This window comes from Carcharodon carcharias, chromosome 2, assembly GCF_017639515.1.
Source record: "Carcharodon carcharias isolate sCarCar2 chromosome 2, sCarCar2.pri, whole genome shotgun sequence".
In the NCBI taxonomy this organism is placed as follows: domain Eukaryota; kingdom Metazoa; phylum Chordata; class Chondrichthyes; order Lamniformes; family Lamnidae; genus Carcharodon; species Carcharodon carcharias.
The window spans coordinates 40468587-40491727 of NC_054468.1; the positions used below are offsets into that span (position 1 = coordinate 40468587).

A 23141-nucleotide genomic window follows, 5' to 3' on the forward strand; every position below is an offset into this window, starting at 1 on the left:
TCCTGACCTACAAAACTAATCAAAATTCATCTTTTAGTTGAAAATATCCTACAATGATTATAAATTAGAACACAGCATAGAGGCAGCAGCATGGTATGATAAGCACCTTCACTAACAAGGCAGATCATAGTCCACTCATGACTATTATCCCATATACCTCACTCATGAAGATATTCATCATGACATAAATGGATGCGGCATGTGACCCTTTTATATTTCTTTGCTGAGAATGACATCAGCACTCAGGATGTTTGAAGTGGGATATGTTGAACTACACTATACCAAAATGTATTTTGTACTTTTCATTACTTCTTTAAACACAAATCTATGCATTTTGCATAAATAACAATAATTTATAAGTATTAACTTTATAAAATTTAAACTGTGAAGGCAGTTAAGTTTCTTTATGATGTCATGAGAAAGCTGCTGACATCAGATTGGTAAATTGTGACATAATTAAAATATTTTCACTTTGGATAAGGAAACTTGTAAATAATGTAAATATGTAAATACTCCCCATTTGTTTAATGAGACTAAATTCTTGTTAAGAACAAGCCATTCCTCTTATCAGAAAGACTTTTTCAGTTCCAATGTACAGACTGTGATGGAAAAGAGTGAGATATCTAGCTGCTAATTAATCCTGCTAAATATGTGTTGTAGCTTTTAGAACTTTATTATGGTGTGCTCTGTAGGTTTCTCCATTGGGAGTTGTGTTATTTAGAAGCAATATAACCTGATATATAACCAGGACTGCATCAATTACAGTGCAAGGGTGAATTTCTGAGAACAATTCCTGATACAAACAAATCTTTTCTTGGCATGTTGAACTTGCTCTCTGCAGGAATTGACCGTGTGTACACTGTCAATAAAGACAGTGGCTACTCAGTATAGCATCCTGATATAATACATTGATTATGATCCTGTCACTGAGAGACTGAATATAAATATGTTATGATGACTTTATAAAGTGTTCCTTTGCTTGTATGATATTATTGAATGGCTCATAGTAGCTATATTGTATCATGCAGGCTTTGTTACAAAGGTTGCTGCGTTGTCTGAAAGATGGAATTGTAAAAGATAATATCTTCTGATGCATTTTGAAAGACATATGATTCCAAAGTACTCTATATGGGGTGGAGGGGGTGTCATGCACCTTTACTCAAATATACTGTTGTATACAACAGTAGTATGTGGACTTTTGCACCTGTAAAACCTCACAGGTCATGTTCCGAATCTCATCTCTATCATTAGGGGAAGGGCAGATTGGGGCTATTTCCTATCCACAGAGAAGGAGAGAAAACAATTTGTGTTGCACATCTACTGTCTTGGGAACAGTTTGCCTTCCCACCCTCTCAGCTCACAATTATTGCATGCTGCAAGAGACTTTGAAAATGAAATATGTATATGAAATAGCATTAGTACTCTCTCCTGTTATATTTTGTGTTATAGCAAAAGGTTTTAGAATTTATATTCATATTTGTTTATATTGGCTTAGCTCATTTGATAATTTAACACTTTCACCTGAGTTTGTAGGCACAAATCTTCTACTAAGACTTGAGCAAGTAACCCAGGTTGACATTTGCATGCTACTCAACTGAGTGTTCCTGCTGGGTTACACGGGAGCTCTCCACGCAGACTAACATATGTGCAAAAACCAAATGATCTGTTTTTAATTTCAATGCTCTTTCGTGGGACCTTATGTGTGCCTATGCGTGCCAACGGTTGCAACTCAAAAGTAATTCATTGGACGTGAAGTACTTTGGGGTGTTTCTTGAGAAAAGTTGGTAATTGCTCGTTGCAAAATTGTTGCGTTGAACTTCAGTGTGAGTTTAAAAAAACGGCTGCACCGTATATTAATGCTTTGAATAGGATGTGCTATTGTAACAATAATAAATATTGCTGCTTATGATCAGGAGTGAAGCGCTGCTGCCCTCGCCCTGGCGGTGTCACGTGTCCTTTCCGGAACCCTAGAGGCGGAAATCTCCGAAAGTAGCCGATCGTCCGGCTGTGCGGACTGAGGACGAAGGTACGCCATTACTGGGCCGCCTTTTATTATCCATCTCCATCCTCGGCATGGAGACTGCAATGACTCGCCGCTGACCGGCCTGCCGTGCCCTCTGAGCTTTGGCCTGATTGTTTTATTTTTGTGATTCGCAGGACAGAAGAAGGGAGGAAGGAAAAACAACATTACACCTTGAGGAGGAGCCCAGTCCTTCCCGGGTAAGGGCGGCCTGACGTGTTTCTGCTGAGACTGGCGGCTGGGGCCAGGGCTGCAGGAGGAGGATCGGGGATGGAGGGAGCCTGCTGCCCGGCTCTCTCTAACTGAAATGGGGGTGAGGTTTGGGGAGAGCGGCCTCGGTATCTCCCGCCATCCCCCTCCCAGCACCACCCCACCCCCCCCCTCCCCTCCTCCACCTCCGATTTTTGGGAATATCGGCATCGCTTCAAGCCGGCGGCCGGCGCCACCCGGGGAGGCCACAGCCTTACCCCCAAACTGGGGACAGGCATCGACTGACGGCCCCGGACCCCAGTCTCACACCCTGATCCTGGGGGGAAGCTGAGACTCAGCAGGCTTCCCGGCCTTACACCCCAGCCAGGGAGAGGAGGCCCCAGCTTCTCCACAAAAGTCTCCAGTCTTATGTTGAAGTTTTTTTTTGGGTGGTGAGTGGGGAGGGAGGGAGGGAGGGTGGTGGTGAGAGGGAGGGGGGGACATGGACAGACTGAAACGAGCCGGCTATTACCCCGTGTGTACGGCGTGAAGGGAAGGGGTTCGTGCTGACCATATGGGAGCTGTTCGGCTGTTGAGGGTGGAATGTAGCCCCCGCCCTGGGCTCAGGAAAGTAGGTGTGGGGGTGCTTTGTAAGCCGGCTTTGACTAACTCTATATTGGAGAAATGAGTATTAATATTTGCGCCCCCACCCCCCCCATACCCCATATCTTGTGCGTGTGTGGCGGCTGTCGGGAGTTGCTGCGTTTGCAGCCTGAGCCTAAACTGACACGTTTGTGCTGGAGGAGGAGGGAAAAAGCCGGTAAACGAGGAACCATGTGCGGCTGGTGGTTGGATCTGAGAGGCATGGCGCAAGTGAGTGAGTCACTGTCACCTCCCCACACACTGGGTGCTGTCGGTTCCTACTGCACAAACATCATACACTCCACTGCTGCAAACTCTTCCATAATCTTTAACTATATATAGATATTCTCACAGCGCTGGGGAAAGATCGCCATGTGACCGGTTTTTTTTTAAAGTGAGGGCTCGGTTTTTAAAACGGAAGTGCAATAAAGTTTTAACCATTTTTGGGAAGTGCGTTTTAGTTAAGTAGCAACTTGAACAGTGGCGTAATGCTGTGTTACTCAGGGCAAGAACAAATTTATTGGTAGACTTTTCTTAAAAAAATATATATATGGACACGCATGGCAAGCTTTGGAAAGTTCTCATTCGGTTCCTCGTTTTTTTTTCCCCCTTCAGTTTGAAGCCAAGATTTGTAGATGTGTTTTTGGGTACAGGTTCATCTGAAATTAAACTTACTTTCGAAGCGCAGAACAAGGAAGCCAATGAATGTGAATTTAACGACCGAAATGTTCGTTTACTGCTGGCAAAACATCTAATGAATTGCTGATGTATAGTTGTTTTATTGCATCTTGCTTTTCGAAATAATGCAAAGTTTCGCCCAAAACGATTAAATACTTGGGTCTCGTTATTGGGTATTTGAGTTCAGCCGCCTTGCTCTGATTTATCAACTGATTTGATCCTGGCGCTGAAATAGTACAAAGTGAATTATATTCAATTAAAAAACCTATCGGAACATAGCTTTAGTAAGTTGTCAGGCGGAATTTAGTAATTAAGATTGAGCATGTACTGATTTCATGTTTAAAATTTGAAATTAATGCTGTGATATGTTTGATTCGGTGTTGATATCGTGCGGAAAAACTGTAAGGGTGCGAATATGTGGAGGTTTAAAACACTTCGTATATAACAAAATTACATGAACGCATGCGGCAAATGTCGATGGCATGTACATAGGCTGTTAACTTATCGGTATAGTCCACATGGGCTCAGTGCTGCTCTCTGGCAGTGGGTGTGGTTTTTGGTGTTCATTACAATTTGTGGGTTTCTCTCTGCACTGCAGTAACAGGCAGTAAGGTCTAATAATCGTCTGGTACCATATGCATGAGAGAATGTTCTGTGTCCGGTAGAGAAATGGCAATAACTGATCGTATCTATAGACATCTTTCTGTTTTGATTAGTTGTATGCGCTGGTGTAATCTGAACTATTTTTGGATGTGGCAATAACAATTTCTAGGCTTTATAGGAAAGATTGGAAATGACTGGATAGAATCCAGTAATGGTGGTTAGCTGGTTTGTTAGATTATTGACTATGAAATTGAGTTTATATTGAAATGGAGTTGTTTGCATTTAATGTGACCTTGCATTTTAAGAAGAAAAACTTGCCTATAATAATCTACAGTTTGATTTTTATTCATATTTGGTGTCAAATGTTCTCTAGTGAAGTAATTAATGTACGCAGGTCTCCTGCATTATACCAATAAACTTTAGGCCAGATTTTTGTATAAAAATGTGGATATCTGACTAAATGATGCTCTAGATATTTGAGCAGTATAAAGGCAATTATTTCTAATGTACAGCAGTTAGCAATTGCTCTGGTTTAGTACAAAATATTTTTTTCTGGAAGGCTGGTATGAGAGTAAAATAAGCCACCTTGTAAAGACAATTTGATTAGTTGGATGGCTTTATGATGCATTTTGATAGTCTCTGTGCTGTTATGAAAGCATTAAATTGTAGATGTGACTTCTTTAAAATACTTTGCCTTTCATGTAGCTAGTAGCATTAATAAATCCATTAAGCATCCGTGTCTAAATTCTAGGAATAAGTTTGATTTGCATTGCTACTCGGTAACATAATCTAGTAAAAGGCCCCATGGTAATTTGCTGAGGAAAGGCCATGTGATTCAGCCACACTTATCAAGTGGTTTGGCAAGGTTTAGTTAATGGTGTTTGCATTATTTTCAAATGTACTGACTGGCTTTTCAATTCTTTTCAGTTGAAATTTAACAGAAATTATGGTCTCTGTCAAATTTATCCTAATTATAGTGGAATTAACTGCTTTATTGAACTGGATGTAGATTGAATAGACTTCATGTAAAATACTTTTTTATATTCAGAATCAATGTGAATATAGTTATAAGCAAAATAGTGTTTCTTTTGGCGCACTTGAGTTCAACTCCATTGATATGACAGGTGAGGTTGAATTGGCTTCCAAAAACTTGAGTTTTAATGTGAGTTGTACTCTGGCATTACTATTGTTTAAAGAATTGTTAATTTGGGAGATACAGCTTTAAAGTTTGGCATGTACTTTTGTTTTGAATGCTGGCCTTTCTAGCTGTTAATATGATTTGTATGAGAAGTCAATCACACCAGACTCTTGTACTTAATATAGAATCTCTGAATCTTAGATGACAGAAGGAGGCCTTTCAGTTTGTCGAACTTATGTCAGCTGTTTGCAAAATCTGTCCAATTTAGTCACATAACCCTGCAAATTAGTCCTCTTCAAATACATGTCTAGTTTCCTTGTGGAAGCTCCTGTGAAATCTACTTCTGCCAGCTTTTCAGGTAGCTCCTGAACATGATGTTGCCTCCCAAATCAGTGCCTGGCTTTCCTAGATCTCTACGTTTGAATTTCTGCAATCAGATTTCTGCTCTTGCTACAGTACTGAAACAGCCTTTATCAAAGTCACACTCATCCTTCTTGACTTGTAGTCAACACAGTTGACCAATTCATCCTTCTCCAGTGCCTTTCCGTTGTCATCCAGCTGAGGGGGGGGAACTGTGTTGGTCGGTTTCATTCTTATCTGTTTAACCATAGCCAGAGTACCACTTGCAATGGCTTTTGTTCCTGCTCCTGCACTTTTACTTTTGTCATGTCTCTCTCTCTCTCTCTCTCTCTCTCTTCCCCCCCCCCCCCCCCCCCCCCAAAAGATCTGTCCTAGCCCCAGCTCCTATGTCTCATCTACATAGTGGCCCTAGGTGACATCATCTGGAGACACGGGGTTAGCTTTCACATGTATGCTGATGACACCCAGCTTTACCTCACCAACATCTCTTGATTCTTCCACTGTTGCTAAATTATCACATTACTTATTTAGCATCCGTTTCTGGGTGAGCATATATTCCCTCCAATTAAATATTAGGAAGACCAAAGCCTTCGTTTTCGGACCCAACTCCATTCACTATCCGTTAACCCCATCCTTCACCTTGGCAACTGTGTAAGGCTAACTCGGACTAGTCACAACCTTGGAGTGATATTTAACCCAGAGATGAGCTTCTGACCATACATCACTAAGACCGCCTATTTCCACCTCTGTAATATCACCCAACTCCTGTCTCAGCTCATCTGCTGAAACCTTAATTATTGGCTTTTTTCCTGCTAGATTTGACTATTCCAACACACTGCTGGCTGCTCTCCCACATTCTACTTTCTAAACTTGAGGTCATCCAAAATTCTGCCCATGTCCTAACTTGTACCAAGCCCCGTTTAATTATCATCCTGGCGCTTGCTGATCTACATGGGCTCCCAGTCAGGCAATATCTTGATTTTAAAATTCTCACCCTTGTTTTCAAATCCCTCCATAGCCTCCCTCCTCTCTATCTCTGTAATCTCCTCCAGCCCCACAACCATCTTGAGATATCTGAATTCATGTTATTCTGGCCTCTTAAGCATCCACAATTTTAATTGCCTCCACCACGATCTTCAGTTGCCTACATTCTGAGCTTCGGAATTCTTTCCCTAAACCTCTTTGCCTCTGTACTGCGCTTTCTTTCTTTAAGGCACTCCTTAAAAACAAAACTTTTGGTCGTCTGCCCTAATATCTCCCTTTGTGGCTCAGAGCCATGTTTTTTTTTACAATGCCCCTGTGAAGAAGTACCTAGGCACATTTTATTATGTTAAAGATGCTATATAAAAATAGGTGTCGTGTGTTCCAGATCCTAACCCTGGGAAAATTTCTTCTAGTTTTTTTGCCAATTATTTTAAATGTGACCTCTAGCTAATGACCCACTTGCCAAAGGAAACAGAGCAAACAGGGAACCCTGTATAATTTTGAATACCTCTTATTAGGTCTTCATTTGCCCTTCTGCTTTCAGAACATTCCTAGCTTCTCCAATCTCTCCAAATAACTGAAGTTTCTCATCTCAAATATCATCCTGGTTAGCCTTCTTTGCTTTCTCCAAGACCTTGATATCCTTCCTGAAATGTCGTTCACAATTGTACACAATATTATAGCTGAGACAGCACACTTGGAGATTATCTTGCTTCCATTTTAGAAATCTTGATTTTTTTTTAGTATCACTAGGCTAATGATGTAAATAATTTGGCATTTATATAATTTAATCAGACTTGATAATAGGCTAAACTCTGCCATTTTGTATGTCAGTCACGTGAATGTGGTAATTATGGGATTTTATGATTGCTGAAAGGAGAACTTTGAAAATGATCTTATTTGGTATGAACTGCTCATAAATTTGACATGGGGGAAAATTGTAAAGGAATAGTAGGTACAATATAAAGATATACTGAATTGAAATTTTATTGTTTGGCACAGAGCCCCTTTTTCCTTTAGTGAATCTCTTCCTCTGTATAAAATGTTGCTTCAACTGGGATGTGGGATGATCAGCTGCTGTAAGTGACTGATTTGCCAGCACAAATTGCATTTCTGTAGGGTGGGATTGAGTCTGCAAGTTTTCTTCCAGATATAGTGCTCCATCTAGTGGCTCTGGTTGAGCCTTGTCCAATAAGTGCATCTTAACTTTATTTATAAAACTCCCTTTGTAACAGCACTGTGAATGTATCTACATCACATGGACATCAGTGGTTCCAGAAGGTGGCTCACCACCACCTCAAGGGCAATTAGGAGTAGACAATAAATGCTGGTCTACCCACACCCCATGTGAGAATAAAAGCCTTTTAGAATGGTCACAGCACAGAAGGGGGCCATTGGCCCATTGTGTCCATGCTGGTTTTTGTCATCTAATCTCACGCGCTTGTCCTTTCCCAATAACCCTGCAAATTGTTTCTCTCAAAATAATTATCCAGTTGTCTTTTGAAGGCTTTGATTGAACCTCTCTTCTTTACGCTCTTGAGCAACGGATTCCAGATCTGAGCCACTCACTTCATAAAAGCTTTTCCTCATGTTACTGTTTCTTTTGCCAGTCACCTTAAATCTGTGTCCTCCTTGTTCTTGCTTCTTATGCCAATGGAACAATTTCTTCCTATCTACTCTGTCCAGATCCCTTAATTTTGAACACCTTTATCAAATCTGCTCTTAATTTTCTCTCCTCTAAGAAGAACAGCCCCAGCTTCTCCAATCTATGTAACTGAAGTCCCCTATCTCTGGAACCATTGTCAAATCTTCCTGCATCCTCCTTAAGGCCACCATCACATCATTCCTAATGTGTGATGCCCAGAACTGGACATGGTTCTCCAGATGTGATCCAACCAGTGTTTTATGCAGGGTTATCATAACTTACTTTTGTTCTCTATGCCCATTAAGCCCAGGATCCTGTATGCTTTATCAATTGCTTTCTCAACCTGCCCCACCACCTTCAACTATCTGTGCGCAAATACCCTCAGGCCCCTCCTTTTGAATTGCACCAATTGTTTTATTGCCTCGCTCCTTCCTACTAAAATGAATTGCTTCCACTTCTCTGCATTAAAATTCAACTACCATTTGTCTGCCCATTCCACCAGCCTATGTCCCCTTGAAGTTTATCACTATCCTCCTCAGAGTTCATAATAGTTCCAAGTTGTGTGTCATCTGCCTAAAATTGGTCACCACCTGACTTGACACCAAACCACTAGATCTAGTGGTTGCAAAATGTGGTGCAGCAAACATATCTTAATTAGCAAAAATTCTGAAGATGCCACGCTTCAATAGAAGTGGAGCTGAGCAGCCCTCCATTAACTTGGTGACTTTGGTGTTTTTACTGTCAAGTTCACACATATATATTGAGCAGAATTGTTGCTGAGCTTGATCATGTCTTGACCCCCCACCAACCCCCTCCAAAACAATGCATGAACTTTGCGATAGTGATCAGGTCTCTACTTGGATTTTTTTTTCTACTTTCCCCCTTCCAAAATTCATTTATGCCAGTTTTATGCCTTGACTAAGATCAGCTGATTCAGCAAAAAACAATGGAGATTTTCTGGTCTATGTCATTGTGCCACATCAGACAGTGCATTTGTGCACTAAGCTATGTTAGCTTCTGTCAGTTATACTGTGCATGTTCTGGAATGCTTAGCTCTTGACAAACTACTGCATTTGATGAGTTAATCATTGGAGGACAAAATATGGGAAAATGATGCAACAACTTGTCTGGTACAGTATAATTAGGTGCATTTCCAGCCTGAGGAATTTTTGCAGATGGACAGAGGTTTTGTACATTTAAAAATAATGCAGTAAAATGGTTGTGCCTGGGCTCTGGACCATACTAGGCCAATGTCAAATGTCACCTGGCCTCTGAAGCACTGGTTAACATAGTTGTGAATATGTTTGTGTGAAATTTCAGCGTACTAGATTTCCATGTAGTTCCCACTGTTAGCAATTTTCTTCTGCTCTGACTGAGGGGAAAGTATTGCTGGGAATGTGAACCTCGTGCCCATTCAGTTTGCTCCTACTGTCCAATTATTATATAACAGAAAATGAGTTCTGTCAGCAGATCACCTGCTCTGCTGATGTGCTTTTCAGAGGTGAGTTCTTTTTGTCAATCAAGTCCTTGTCACATTGCTTATTAGTATTGTGGTCGAAGATGGGCAGGAAGATGGCCCACTTTGGAACAACTGATTCAGTTCACGTAGGCTAAAGCTTTGAATGTAGGTACTTTGTCTTTCCTAATACACTTTAACCCATCCCCCTCAACAACCTCAACCTGCCCCCACCAACAGGTGACCACCTGATAAAATGGTTACTTAATAGCTCTCGTAGCATAGAGGCTTTGAGTTGGGAAGCTGTATTTAAATATTCAGTTGATTGAAATAACACTTTGTATCTTAGTGCATTATTTTGTTTTAAATGGTGAATCAGCTGCAGCATTTCCTGCTGGACTACTTTAGATTGCCCAGAGAGATTGGAGAGGAATTTTCCAGCCTTTTTGGATCTGTTTTTTCATGTCTCCCAAGAGACTACATGGTACCTGGGGGTAAGGAGTCTCTTGACATGTCTTATCCAACATCACAATTGTATGGGAAAGACTGGATGGACTACTTGATATATTTTCCTGTCTGTTTTTACATGTTCCTCTGCCACCTCCTAAGGGTGTTGAATAAATAGTTGAGATGCAAATAAAAGTTGCTTACTATTGATTATTTGACAGCTGCAACTTTTAATTAATTTGGTCACAGCTTGTTGCACTTGTTTTATGTAGTAATGGCTAATTGTATTAATACACAAGCATTGCCTCTAGCCCTTTGGCATTAACTGTATGGGTTTTGTTTCGTTGTAAGTCGCTTCAAATTGTATGCATGTAGCTTCTGGACTAGTAAGTAGGAAAGAAAAATGTACCATGATTTATGTTGTTTCTGGGATTCAGGACCCTGGTAACTAGGTTCCTCCTGGTTTATCTAGCTTCCTCCTGTCTCTCCAGTGGGGTTTCCTTTCTAGCAGTTGTTGTAGAAATGCCCTGTAGATACTTATTGATTAGTTATTCACCTGGAACTCTTTGATACTTCTAAGGAAAACTAAATCAGAGGAAGTGCACTCTGGGTTATTATATGTAACAAGCTATACTGGTTTTGCAACAAAAATACATTTATGATTTTATATTATATTACATGCTCCATTATCTTGATCAGCTCTCTTGATATAGAACACAACTTGTGCTAGGCCTTATCAATCGATTAAGCTTGTGTAATGAGTTTGAATTAGTTTTCAAAACGATGGCACCTAGTGTAAGTGTCATGTGGTTAATGACAATATACAAATAATTTGGTTCCCTCAGGCAATGCTCAATTACTCTTGAAAGCTAATTCTCTTGATCAAACGTAATATTCAAAAGGCCTGCAATTGTTGTATAAGCCTCAAGTAAATTTTTGTATTTTCAGTGTATATTAAACCAGTGTTGGACCATTAATCGTTCTTTCTGCAGTGAATACATGAAGTTGCTACAGTGCTGGATTCTTGAATTTTAATTGACTGTCATTAGGGATTAATGAATACTGTCACTTAAAGCACTTTTTTTTTTACAAAAGGTCCTATCATCAGTTTGCATGGCGTGCCAGTTATGTGTAACTGTACCATATGCTGTTTAGGAAACTGGCTCAGACTGCAGGTGGATTCGACCACACAGCTACAGCTTACTGCACGTTTGGATTCAAAATGGTGACCTTACTTGGCAATAGTGCTAATTAAATTCTAACATGTCTATTCGGCAGGGTTGCAATAATACTAATAATTGTAATTCCTTTTTCAATTTTAATAAATACTCTGTCATAAGCATCTTAAATATAGTGTGCTGGCTTAGCTTTGTGGTTTCAAGAAATAAGATGTCAGCATTTAAATGCATTTCCTGATGTACTGTATTTTAGCCAGATGCTAATATGAAATGTGTGGTCACATAAAGCCAGTATATGCCAGTTAACTGCACCCTGTTAATAGTAATGTTTGTTTAATAGGAACATTTATTCAGCTACGGATTAATTCCTCATGACTTCTAATGGAAAGACTGCTGGCTTGTAGGAACAATTTAGAGCGGGATTGCTGCTTTATAGGGAACACGTATTGCCCAGCATTGCAGCTGACCCATTATTGAATTATCAGATGTGAGTATTTTTGACAAAGATATTCACCTTTTATGTACTTAATTATTGTGTGTATTAAATTTGGTACATGTTGCATGCATTTCATTAAAACTTTAATGACCTTGCCCCTATGGACAAACCCAGTGCATTGCCTGTAGTACCAGTTTAGCCTGTAGGTGGAACTATGTTAGCTTTACAGTGTGGTGTGTTGCATTGTGTTCGTCACACATTCACCCGTCCCAGCATTACAGGCAGAAGTGATTGTAAGACAGATCTTGAATATGCCTCTCAAGTAAGATTTATCTGCATGACTTTCTACCTCTGGGAGTAGTCACTGGATTTCCAATTATCCTCAGCAGTATGAAGACTCTTTCCTTCACCTCTGCCTAAAAGAATTGTGTGCCCCACACGCTGTTTGTGGTCATTGCTGCAAATTATGGTTGTTGTGTGGTCTGCATGACTTTCTACCTTTGGGAGTAGTCACTGGATTTCCAATTATCCTCAGCAGTATGAAGACTCTTTCCTTCACCTCTGCCTAAAAGAATTGTGTGCCCACATGCTGTTTCTGGTCATTGCTGCAAATTATGGTTGTTGTGTGGTCTGCTTGTCACCTCCCTTTGACTGATTTGAGAATTGGTTCTTGTTGCTCTTTGGCCAGTTGTATCTGTGGTTGCTTTTCTATTTAATCAATGATCCATTACCTGCCTCTATTGGTGACACTGTTTTATAACCCCACAAGATTTATGTTACTGTGCTAGTACTTGGCAAGTGACTCAACAAACTGACTTTTAACCTTGGCCTGTCTGAGAGGACACACCATTCCACCAGTGTAGAAATGTCATTTGTGCTTGTTATTCTCCTAGACATTAATTGTAGTTGGTTGTGGAAAGTGGTGCCTTCTCCAAGGTGATGCCACTGTTAAATTAAGCTAGGAGATGCACAGGAGCAAGTTGATAACATTTGTGTTCTGTAACCATGTTCTTTAATTTACAGTTGAAAAAACTTTGTCATTGCCGTTTGAGGGAACTTGCAGCGTTTCCTACATTACAACTTCAAAAGCACTTAGTTGCTGTAAAGCACTTCGAAACATCCTGTAGTTTGTTTTGAAAGGCACTAAATAAATGCAAGTCTTCCTTCCTATTCCCAATTCTTATTCAGCATCCCTCAACTGTAAATTAAGAATTGGGAATAGGAAGGAAGACCTGCATTTATTTAGTACCTTTCATAACCACAGGCTGTTCCAAAGTGCTTTACAGCCATTTAAGCACTTTTGAAGTGTAGTCGCTGTTGTAATGTAGGCAACGCAGCAAGTTCTCACAAACAGTAATGACAGCATTTTTTAATTATGTCGATTTAAGGGAGAACCAGGGCACTGGGGGTAATTCTCCTGCTCCTCTTCAGAATAGTGCTATGGGACCTTTTACGTCCACCTGCGAGGGCAGGCAGGGCCTCAGTTTAACATCATGTCCAAAGGAAAGCAACTTTGTGCAGCAATCAAGGGAGTGTCAGCCTTGAATGTTTTTGTATATATGCTCAAGAGCTGATGTGGGACTTGAAACCGCAACCTTCTGCTTTAGCGGTGAGTGCCGACACCTAAAGGAGTGAACATCATGGAGCCTTTGAGTTCCAGTGTGCTTCTAGATTTAAATTTAGACTTGGGTTTGAATCCAGTTTCCAGGTGTGAAATGACCTTCGAATGCAGACCTGTAGCGTACAACAATGATTACTGTCTCTGCAAACTAGGTTGATTGCTTTGTTTAAAATGGGATTTTATGTTAACATCAATGATTTATTTGTAAAAAATGGTTAAAATTAAAAGAAAGATAAGCTGTGCAAGTCAACTCACTAGTTGGCCTTTGGAGTGACGCTCTTTAGGCAATGTTATTTAAAGCAGTACCCCAAATCTCTTACTTGTTATTCCCAGTAAATTGTTTTTCTTTTAAGAACTTGTGGTTTGTAACCATTTCTAGTCGCTGAACTTTTTAAGTGCCTGGACGTCATGATTGGGAAAGGTATTGTCCTGCATGGGTATTTTGAGTTCTCACCCTGCCTGAAATAAAGCGCAGAGGTGAATTGCCTGTAATGTTTGCTATTATTGATACCTGCTATCCTTGTTTTCCTTTGCATGCAACATTGTAGGAGAGCATTGGAAAACTGACTTTTTATGTGAAGGTTCATTGATTTCACAATGGCTAAGTTTGTAGCACTTTCACTTCTGAGTTGGGTTGTAGGTTTCAAGTTTAAGATCCATTGGATTTAAGTTTGTAATTTTTAAGTTGACATTTCAGTGTAGTATGGAGGGAGTCTGCGCTGTTGGAGAAAAATTAAACTGAGGTCTGTCATAAATTAACAAACAATGCTATTGTACTATTTGAAGACTCATAGGGAATCTTGACTGACATTCCTCTTGATCAACGCCATCAAAAACGGAAAATCCTGTCAATCATTTATTTGTTTGTGGGAACTTGCTCTGTGCAAATTGGCTGGGGTCTTTGTTGAGCAAAGCGACCATGCCACTGTGTAAATGCCAAAGATCTCATAGCAATTCTTAATGGCGTTGCTGTTTCATTTTGAGCATTTTGTCATGCTTTTTCAGAAGATGGGTAGAGAATGGATTACTTGCGTGTTCTTGAGGTTGAGGAAACGTACCATGGTAATAACCGATGTTAAATTAGTATAGGACTTGGCCCATTTAGGAGGGAATGTGGCCTAAAATGAAAAGGAGGCTAGGCAAACGGCTAATGCTGATTCATAAATAAAAACAAAAAAATGCGGATGCTGGAAATCCAAAACAAAAACAGAATTACCTGGAAAAACTCAGCAGGTCTGGCAGCATCGGCGGAGAAGAAAAGAGTTGACGTTTCGAGTCCTCATGACCCTTCGACAGAACTTGAGTTCGAGTCCAAGAAAGAGTTGAAATATAAGCTGGTTTAAGGTGTGTGGGGGGGGGGGACGGAGAGAGAGAGAGAGAGGTGGAGGGGGGGTGGGGGCGGTGTGGTTGTAGGGACAAACAAGCAGTGATAGAAGCAGATCATCAAAAGATGTCAACAACAATTGCACACCTTAAACCAGCTTATATTTCAACTCTTTCTTGGAATTGAACTCAAGTTCTGTTGAAGGGTCATGAGGACTCGAAACGTCAACTCTTTTCTTCTCCGCTGATGCTGCCAGACCTGCTGAGTTTTTCCAGGTAATTCTGTTTTTGTAATGCTGATTTATGTTGCATTTAAACAGCATGTGATGTATAGCAGCTGATACGGGCCAGGGATGAGTGAGCTGGAATTTAATTAGCTTGTGTTTCTGAAAAATCTGAGGAAATGTAATACCTTTGATTTGGACTTTTGTTTTAGAAATTTAGCTTAATGCCAATGCTAAGAATGTGGCATGATTTTTTTATATTCATTAATGCAATCTGGGCATCACTGGCAAAATCAGTTATTGATCATTCCTGTTTGCTCTTCAGATGGTGTTGGTGAGCTGCAGCCTTGATCTGCTGCAGTCCGTGTGGTTTAGGGGCATCCACAATGTTGTTTGGGGGCTGTTCCAGTATTTTAAAGTAGCGATATTGAAGGAACGGTGATATAGTTCAAAGTCAGGGTGGCATGTGACTTGGAGGTCGTGTTCCCATGTGTCTGCTGCCCTTATCCTTCTAGATGGTAAAGGTTGTGGGTTTGGAAGGTGCTGTCAAAGGAGGCTGAGTGACTTGCTGCAGTGCATCTTGTAGATGACACATACTGCCATTGTGTGCCAGTGGTGGAAAGTGTGCATTTTTAAGATGGGATGCTGATCAAGTGGGTTGTTTTGTCATTGATGGTATTGAGCTGCTTGTGTTCCTGGGGCTGTACTCATCCAGGTAAATGGAGAGTACTCCATTACACTAACCTGTGCCTTGTAAGTTGTTGACAAGCTATGCGGAGTTGGGAGGTAAGTTACTTGCCACAAAATTCCCAACCTCTGACTTGCTGTTGTAGCCCCAGTATTTATGTGGCTGACCCAATTCAGTTTCTCTGGTCAATAGTAAGTCCACAGATGTGGATGATGTTGGGAGATTCAATAATGGTAATGCCAATGAATGTCAAGAGGGGTTCAGCAGTGATAGTGTCAGTGAGTATCATGGGGAGATGGTTCGATACTCTATTGTTAGAGAAGGTCATTGCTTGGCACTTGCATGGCACATATCTGCCTGGTATGTTCTAATATGCCAGACCAAGATGTCTAAATACTTTCCTACTTAGTGGTGCTAACTAAGTTCAACACAGCTCCGGTAAAATATTTTTTATGCCTAAACCTAAGCATTGTGAATAAAAATGGTGCTTATCTAAAAGTCTTGCATTTATAGTGTTGCACTTTCCCAAAGGCTTCACATAATAATGTGGTCACTGAGGCACCACATCTCTGAAGCTTTATATGTCTATAGGTCAGAAACATTTTCTCAAAAATAGCTAGTTTTTTCAAAAAACTCATCCACCATTCATAATTCCCAAGTATAAAAATATCCATTCAACTGCTCAAAGATTTCTTCACATCTTTCTCCTTCACTCTGTTTAGTGTATACATATGGCTAATATAAGATGTATAGCGTGAACGGGCACACATGGATAATACTAAAAGAAAGTGACCAATTTTCCCCATGCAATTAGATATCTTTAATTTTAAAAATACTAAGAAATTTCACCGCATAAGATATGCTGTCTGGGATGGAAACTTCAACACTAACTCCTGCCACTGATTGGATAGGCCTCGGAAGCAATTGCACATGTGCACTTGGCCCACACTATGGCTGCTAGCAATGCACAAATACTCCTGATGCCTCAGATAAAAGCAAAATACTTTGGATGCGGGAAATCTGAAACAAAACACAGAAAATGCTGGAAAATCTCAGCAGGTCTAACAGGTTTTTGTTTTTGTTTTTTTTTGTCTGTTTTTTCTCTCCACAGATGCTGTTAGACCCACTGAGTTTTTTCAACATTTTCTGTTTTTTCTCCTGATGCCTTTCTGGTTGACAGCAGGAATTTGTATCTGTCAAAGGCTGTGTGGTCTCACTGCATTGGAAACTGTAATTTAAATATCTCCTATGGGAATTCCAGTGTTAAAATTCAATACTTATATGTGCATATTACCAGTTATACCACCAAGTGGCATAATCATGGGAATTCGCCTGTAGCCTTTCAGTGTAATTCTATAGCACATAGAAAAATACAATTTGCCAGGAACAATTCATCCCAGCTTCCAATCTTGTGCAATCTCAATTAAATTTTTTGATTGCTACCTCCTTAGGCTAGATCCAGTGTGTTAAGGCTTTGTGCAGCCTGGTTAGCTCAACTGTTAGATAATGGTCTTCTTCATCCCATGGCCGTGATCTCATGTCCCACATTGGGAAATGTAGTTTTTCTAAAATATTTTAGTCAAAGTAGTTTTTTCATTGTTTTTGCTGAAAAATGACCTTAAACAAAACATTATCAATTTTGCACATTGAAAATTGAGAATCTCATTAACCCCTTATATATCTTCATTTTCTGAGTTAACAACATGCTTTACAAAAGATACATTTGTTAAATGTCGGGTGGAGTAAGTTCAAGAACTTGAGGTTGCACAGATCTAGAAATGGGTAACTTGAACTTTGTTAGTTTGTCTCAAGCCAACTTGTTTGCTTTAATGCTACCAGCTGACGAGATTGCAACTAAATATGTGCAGGAAGTGCTCTGCCTAGTGTTGCAGCACAATAAAGTGCAGCAAAACTTGAATACTCAGGTCTAGTAGCATCCGTGGAGAGAGAAACAAGAGTTGATTTTTTCATTGACCTGAAATGTTATCAACCTGAAATGTTCACCCTGGTTCTTTCCACAAATCCTGCTAGACCTGCAGCACATTTTCAGTTTTTATTTCGGGTTTTCAGCACCTGCAGTACTTTATTTTTGTATTAGTGCAATCTGTGTTTGCATTCTGAATTTCACCTGGGCTTTGGATGCAGGAATTCCCAGCTGCTGTGGAAAAATTGAGAAGCATCTTGAGAGTTTTGCCCTGCTCCTATGGAGCTGCAATATTCAGTTTGTAATCTGACATTAAATTTACAAGTAACAGGCTTGAGCTGTGAGTTTAGACCACATAGTAAAAACTCTGATTCTTAAATGTGGGGTTGCCCTTTCCCTTTGTCACCGAAGGGAACTGCTAAGGCCAGAGGGGAATCATTGAAGTTCCTTGCTGACCTCAGGACATTGTGACTAGAGTTGGGCCAGTAAGCCACTCCAGACAAACAACAGGTTTGTACAATTGCTGATTATTTGGAGCCCTAACCCATTTTGCTTATTATTAAAAAAAGATCTTTAGTATTTTATTTTACAAACTTGCATACTTCCACTGATGCATTGAAATCCTTTTGTGCCTTCGTACTTGTTAAGAAGGAAACTAATATTTATAACCATAAACAATACAGAAATAATAAGAGACACAAAGGACGATCCTGGATTTGGTCCTCAGCCTGTGTTGAATTACCTGATCTCAACTGGGAGATTTGCGATACTACAGCCGATCTCAAGATACTTAGCCCTTATGGCTATCCACTGAGTCTTGCTGTAATTGGACAGAATTAGGATTTGCAGTAATGCTGTCCAAGGAGGGAGCTTGCCAGCATGCTGGATCCATGTGTGAAGACTGACATTTTGGCAAGGAGGGCTAATGATGCCCAGGAAGCTGAGAGTGGGAAGAGTAGAGAGGCGAATGTTATGAGCATGGATAAAAATGTCCATTAAACAGGAGTTGTAATGAAGCCTAATGCTCATCATTTCTGAAAGCTGCACGGTGGCTTAGAATAGGCTGGCAAACAAGGTTCATGCTTTACCAGTGATTTCCAGCATGTGGCCAAAACAATAATTGTAGCTTTTAAGTTGAACACTCGCATGGCTTTTTGCCTTCCGTCCTGTTGGTTCTGTGGACTTGTCTATGTAGCACTAGATATATATAGATCTTTTAATTACATTTATAAATATAAAACTTTCCCATAACATAAAAGCAAAATACCGCAGATGCTGGAAATCTAAAAATAAAAAATGTTGGAAATACTTGGCAGTTTTGGAGCATTTGTCGAGAGGGAAATGGAATTAATGTTTCAGGTTGGTGACCTTTCTTCAAAACCAAAATTTCCCATTAGTTGACTATTGGACAGGGAGGGGAAGTTACACGTAATGTGCAATTTGTATAGACTGCTTGACTGAGCATGATCCTTGACTTTAACTGGCTGTTGAATGAAAGAAATATAACTAATTGGGTAATGTGGTTTTAAAGATGCTAGTATTGCACTTGTTTGGACAAATCTCTTGAGTGCAATGTGTTATTGGGGGCCTATGTTTTTCATACAGCTAAAATCATAAGATACGTTGATGAATCCATATTCAAATTTGTAATAAAATTCTAACAGTTGCACGGTTTTATTATAATGGTAATTTAGCTCTTAACGTTTCCTGCTCCCTTGGGAAAATGGATGAAGTCTTCTGATTTTTAAAGAACCTGAAAAGTGGGCATGTCCTTTGGCACACTTTGCCACAGAAGGAAATTGTTTTAATAGTAGTAGTACCTATCAAACTCCTTACTAGCTAGTTGTTCAATTTGTGGTGACGTTGCTATGGAGTATTGTGCTATGTTAAAATTTTAGATAACTGGGTTTCAATTTTAAGTTGCAGACAAACTGGATATATTTTTAAAACAAGTTTTACGTTTGTGTATTTGTGTGGTTCCTACTGTTAATGTAATTGTATGTCTAACAGACAAAGCATTGTTAATGAAATTGCTGTCCCTGCTACCTTGAAGCCACTGACTTACTGAGGTACAGTTTCATAGGTGCCAGTGGCCCTTTGGCTTTTTGGTTAAGTAACAATTAGAGCATGATCCTTGACTTTAACTGGCTGTTGAATGAAAGAAATATAATTAATTGGACAATGTGGTTTTAAAGAAGCTAGTATTGCAGAAATATACCATTGCAGGCAGTAATCACATGCAAAGAGAAATTGTGAAACTACAATGCTCTTAATTTTCTGAGAGCTTCTGATTTAGATCATGCAACTGCAGGCAGTTGCCAAGTGGAGGCTATGCATCGGTCCACAGGCAGAGGAAAAGGAAGTAAATGAATAATGGCCAATACTAAAACTGAACAGTAGGACCATTTCAGTTATAAGGAATCTGGCATTGCCCTAGAGAGAGAAAATGAAAGAATGACACCGAATCCAGTTCGGTGTGCAATAGACTAATGAATACACTGATGCTGATGATTGCACATGCTGATGATTGCACAATGTTCAGCACTATTCGCGATGACTCACATACTGAAGCAGTCCATGTCCAAGTGCAGCAAGACCTAGACAATATCCAGGCTTGAGCTGACAAGTGGCAAGAAAAATTCACACCACACAAGTGTCAGGCAATGACCATCTCCAACAAGAGAGAATTCAACTTTCGCCCCTTGATGTTCAATGGCTTTACCATCACTGAATCCCCCAATGTCAACATCCTGGGTGTTGTCATTGACCAGAAACTGAACTGAACAAGCCAAATAAGTACTGTGGCTACAAGAGCAGGTCAGAGGCTAGGAATCCTGTGACGAGTAACTCACCTCCTGAATTCCCCAAAGCCTGTTCACCATCTACAAGGTACAAGTCAGGAGTGTGATGGAATACTCCTTATTTGAGTACTCCCCACAACACTCAAGAAGTTTGACACCATCCAGGACAAAGCAGCCTGCTTGATTGGCACCACATCCACAAACATTCACTCCCTCCACCACTGATGCACAGTAGCAGCAGTGTGTACCATCTACAAGATGCACTGCAGGAATTCACCAAGGCTCCTTCAACATGACCTTCCAAACCCATGACTTACCATCTAGAAGAACAAGGGCAGCAGATAGATGGGAGCACCACCAACTAGAAGTTCTCCTCCAAATCACTCACCATCCTGACTTGGAAATATTTCGCCGTTCCTTCACTGTCGCTGGGTCAAAATTTTGGAACGCCGTCCCTAACAGCACTGTGGGTATACCTACACCACATGGACTGCAGTGGTTCAAGAAGGCAGCTCACCACCACCTCCTCAAGGGCAGCTAGGGATGGGCAATAAATGCTGGCTCAGCCAGCAAAGCCCACATCCCATGATTTTAAAAAAGTGCTATGTTCAGAAGCCATTATGAGCTGGTGGGGGAATTGATGGAAAATTGTATGCAGAGAACATATATACCCAAAATTCCTTGATTTATTAAAGAATAATGAAGAAACGTATTGCATTATGTAGTGCCTTACACAATCTGAGTATGTCACAAAGTGCTTTTAAGCCAATTATGCACTTTTGAAGTGTAGTCATTGATGTAGGAAGCACAGCAGCCAATTCCAGCATAACAATAAAATAAGTTTGGTGTTTTTTTGTTCAATTAGTTGGATAAATATTGGCCAGAACACAGGAGGACTAGTCTTCATTCCACATTGTGCCATTGGATTTTTTAATGTCCACTTCAGGCAGACTGGGCCTCGGTTTAGTGTCTCATTTGAAAGATAACACCTCCAACGATGCAGAGTTCCCTCAGTACTGGACTAGATTTTGTGCACAAACCACTGGAGTGGGACTTGAACCCACAGACTTGTAACTCCAAGGTGTGAATGCTACCTTTAAATCATAATTAATTTGTGCCCAGGTTACATGTGTCTCTGGGTGCAAAGGAAGCATTTTTATTTTTCATTAAATGTGTGTGTATTTGATCAGCGGCCTATAGTATTGGCAGCTTACTATTAATGAAATGAGCCAATAGATATCACTATTAAACTTTCAACATTGATAATCCGTAATAGTATATGAAATGCATTTTTTGATGTTGCACCAATGTCTTGAAATGAGATTTCTTTTTACTATTGGATTGACAGAATTGCCAGAGGTTCAGCACTGACAAACACGGAACGACTCTTTACATAACGTCCTATTTTAGGACCTTTTGCCACAGTATGTACACTTTTATTATGAATTTCTGATTAGTAACTTAGAAGAATTACATTTTAAAAAGAATATAAATGTTAATGGCAATATACTTTGTGGTTCTGTACTTTTTCAACTTTTGAAGTTTTGGATTCCTATAAAGCAAGATATTTAGCTTCTGGTTCTAAATATGGCAACTGTTGTGTAGTGTGGTGGAGTTCCAGTTTGAATCTGACTCTGTTGCTGTTTCTTGTCCTGAGATGTGTCACTGTGCTTACCATTAGGAGATTCCCCTATTGGAAGGGAGAACTGAGACTTTTCTAAAGCCATTGCTCTGTTGCTTTTGCTGGGGGCCTGACAGGAGGTTGACTGCAGATGGCAACATTTCTAGTTCGCAGTTGGAGGGAACAGTGCAAGAATAATGCACTCTAAAGAGGCAAAATGTCAGTTAAATGTAACTTAAATAATTATATGGCAGTAATCTATTCCAAGTTATTTGATAGTCACATCTGCGTTAGTTTTTCAAAAGTGCTCTCATATTTGTTTATAACTGCATTCTAATGTTGTAATTAATCCAATAATTCCTTTCCCCAAGAAAATGAATTTCAAAATTGGGGTTAAGCTTGGAGAGGTCATTGTTAGTACACTGCAGTTTTGTTAGACTTTTCTTGTTAGGCTCTGAGAACTTCTTTTTTCTCCACATAGCAGTTAATTGTAAATGAGGAGTGACTCACAGTACAGTGAGTCAGGTTCCAAGCGGCAGGGTGCTAATGCTGCATACCAATTCATTTCAGCATTTTCTTTTGAAGACAGTAGTAACCATTTATTTAAACTGTTCAGTCCAAATCCATTTTTTGAATTCAACCCAAATTTTTGTCCTGAGTTGTTTCATTTTTGAGATGAATTGTGTTTGGTCACTGCAGAATCCATATTCAGTTTAATGTGAAGATTTTATTTGATTTTGATGTATTCTTTTAAACACTCTTGCACTCTGAATTTGGGATAAAGTTAAAGTTGTTTCCTTTGTGTAAACATTACTGCAAGTTTATTATCTTAATCCTGTTAAGATGTTCAATCTTTGTCAAACATGTTTGGTAGTACATGTCTTTATATGGGAGAAGGGTCACCAGAAGTATTGTGCTAGGAAAGAGACCAAGTGTTGATTTAAAACATAACGTAACAGAATCGCCCTCTATTGGATTGCAACAGTGGAATCTGTTATGAATATAGCCATTTATGATCTAGGATAAGTCAGTGCTTTCAAGAGGGAAAGGAAGTAGAAAGAGCAGGTTTAGAGGTGTTGGAGTGAGAAAAGCGGAGAAAGGTCACAACAATACAAAACTTGAGGCTTATGACGAACCCTTAATTACTGAAGAGGCTGTCGCAT

The 23141-nt window shown here is 39.9% G+C and overlaps 1 protein-coding gene across 9 annotated transcripts in view; it reads left to right on the top strand.

The window, feature by feature from the left end:
* Positions 1–1923: 1923 nt before the first annotated feature.
* The window catches only part of eif4g1a (eukaryotic translation initiation factor 4 gamma, 1a), a 123592-nt gene continuing 102374 nt past the window's right edge, over positions 1924–23141 (top strand). For 2 of the 9 annotated variants that reach the window (XM_041177190.1, XM_041177175.1), the window contains exons 1-4: positions 1924–2026; positions 2158–2220; positions 11681–11827; positions 21706–21781. The gene's annotated coding sequence lies outside the window, so the exon portion shown is untranslated. Of the gene's footprint in view, positions 2027–2157; positions 2221–11370; positions 11388–11680; positions 11828–21705; positions 21782–23141 lie in introns of those variants that run through there. The other 7 variants (XM_041177227.1, XM_041177200.1, XM_041177236.1 and 4 more) reach the window with 6 other exon arrangements.